A 2,313-nucleotide genomic window follows, 5' to 3' on the forward strand; every position below is an offset into this window, starting at 1 on the left:
TTGTTCTCCACAAATTGATAGCACCTACACAAGACATTGAACATGGACTAATCAGCTGATGTCTATATAGAGCCTTCCTTCATCCTCACATGCTATTGTCTTTTATACAGGAAGATACTCTGCAGGCTACCAATAAAGAAATTAAACACCAAGCCAGCTACAAATTCTTTTATCTACAATGGTGTCCTGCCTGCAGTATATGCTAGTACATTGGTGTCACAAATTTTTTGGGAATAACAAACCAATATCTGCTTTGACTTAAGGCCCACTCCATCAGAAGTACCCAATCCCTGACACTGCTCAGGTTACCAAGACACTGAGATTAGATTCCCCAAGAACCTAGGATAAAATCAAATATGTCCTGACTGAAGGGGAGGTGGGAAGGAACAGGGAGTAGTAGAGGAAGGAGAAGCTGCTGATTAGAGTATAGTATTTAAGAAAAAAATCTATTTTCCATAAAATGAAAAAACTAAAAATAGGTTAAAAAAAATGGGGGAGTGTCTGGAAAGATATGTCCATGGTTAAGAGCATTGACTCCTCTTCCAGAAGATCTGTGTTTGATTGCCTGTATCCACATGGTATCTCACAACACTCTGCTATTCTAGTTTCAGGTAATTCAAGGCTTTTTTTTTACCCCTGTGAGCCCCTATGTGTACATGGTAAAAATATGTACACTCAGGTACACTTATATAAAATACATATTTTTTATCTTTACTTTTATGTGTATGAATATTCTGCCTACATGTATATCTGTGAACCACATGCATTCAGTACCAACAGAGAAGAGGAATGGAAATCAGATCCACTGGATCAAGAGTTACAGATGGTTGTGAGCCATCATGTAGGTGCCAGGAATCAAACCCAAGTCCTGTGGTAAAGAAGCTAGTGCTCTTTACCAATGAACAATCTTTGCAGCCCCCATAAAATATTTTTTTAATAGAATAAAAATTAAACTCAGGAGCAGATGCACAAGTGGCAAAGCCATGGCTGAAGAGCTCTTGTGCAAAGAAGTTGTCTCTGTCCCCACCAAGGACTTCTGTGACTATCTCATGAGCATTCATTTTTGGGGCCCAGTTGTCACGGAGCTCTCTTCATTGCTATCATCAATGAAAAGAAGTCTTCAGAGATTATCAGTGGGAAGAAGACTTTCCCCCTCTGTTGCTATTCTTTGACATTCATGAGATATGCCTACACATTACAAACTGAACACTGGCTTATGTTTGCTACATAACAAATGAAGGATCTCACATCCTTCATGGAGGATGGCTTATCAGCTATGAAACGAGTAAGCAAACATCTGTGTAGAAGTGTGACAATCAGCTCTTGAAAGGACAGTACCCCAGCCACTGCTGCCAAAACACAGATCACACTATAAATATTCTTATTAAGTGGAAAACACAGAATGTTGTGTTTAATGATAATATCTTTATAGAAATAGTTGAGAAGCCTTTCTTTTACAGCTGCTAAAATGTGTTTCTCTTCATCATGAGAAGTTAAAATATGTGACAATTTAATGAACTTGAATGATGGATTTTTGCCACTAATTTATAGTAATATGTATATTATCTATTTGCATTTGCTTAAGAAAAACCAAAGGAAATAGTTTCTTAATTCCAAAGAGAAATGTATAGTTAACAAAAATATCTGTTATTTAATATTATTGTGTAAATACCTAAATATTAATATCATTTAAAAGTATTTAATCAAAAAAATTAATATTTTTTATATTTTCTTATTTTATTCATATGTTTCAGTGTTTGGCTTGAATTTATATATGTATTTGTGCTACATATATGCCTAGTGCCCAAATAGGTTAGCAGAGGCCAAAGGATTCCCTGGAACTGGAGTTACAGATGGTTGTAATCCAGTAGGTGGGTGCTGGTAATCAAACCCAGATCTTCTGGAAGAGTATCAAGTTCTTGTAAACACCGAGCCATTTCTCCTAATAAACATACTGTAAGTAAACATTTATCTGATAATGGGATGTCATTAATTAAGTTATATTGGCTGTGGGACTTTATTTATTTTGTAGGGATTAATATTGAACCCAGGGACTCCTGTCAACTAAGGAGTTCTATATCGCTGAGATACATTACTTCCCCAACTGTACTATTTCTGTCATTAGTTTAAGGCTTTAATACTATCATATTTGCCAAAGATCATCAAAATTCACACCCATAAGTGATTCAAATGTGAGAGTGGGTTGCCAATTTATTAAAGGTCAAGAAGTTGGAAGAATTGAATAGAAGATGGTGAATCAGTATATTGGGAACTATATTTTCATGAATAATGCCGAAGCTGAGGATGATAAAT

General features: G+C 35.7%; 1 pseudogene; it reads left to right on the forward strand.

The window, feature by feature from the left end:
• The first annotated feature begins 983 nt into the window (after positions 1-983).
• Positions 984-1,305, forward strand: LOC128116520 (mitochondrial pyruvate carrier 1-like; annotated as a pseudogene).
• Positions 1,306-2,313: the final 1,008 nt, after the last annotated feature.

The sequence above is a fragment of the Peromyscus californicus genome, unplaced genomic scaffold (assembly GCF_007827085.1).
Source record: "Peromyscus californicus insignis strain IS unplaced genomic scaffold, ASM782708v3 Scaffold_10__1_contigs__length_136768540, whole genome shotgun sequence".
Classification (NCBI taxonomy): domain Eukaryota; kingdom Metazoa; phylum Chordata; class Mammalia; order Rodentia; family Cricetidae; genus Peromyscus; species Peromyscus californicus.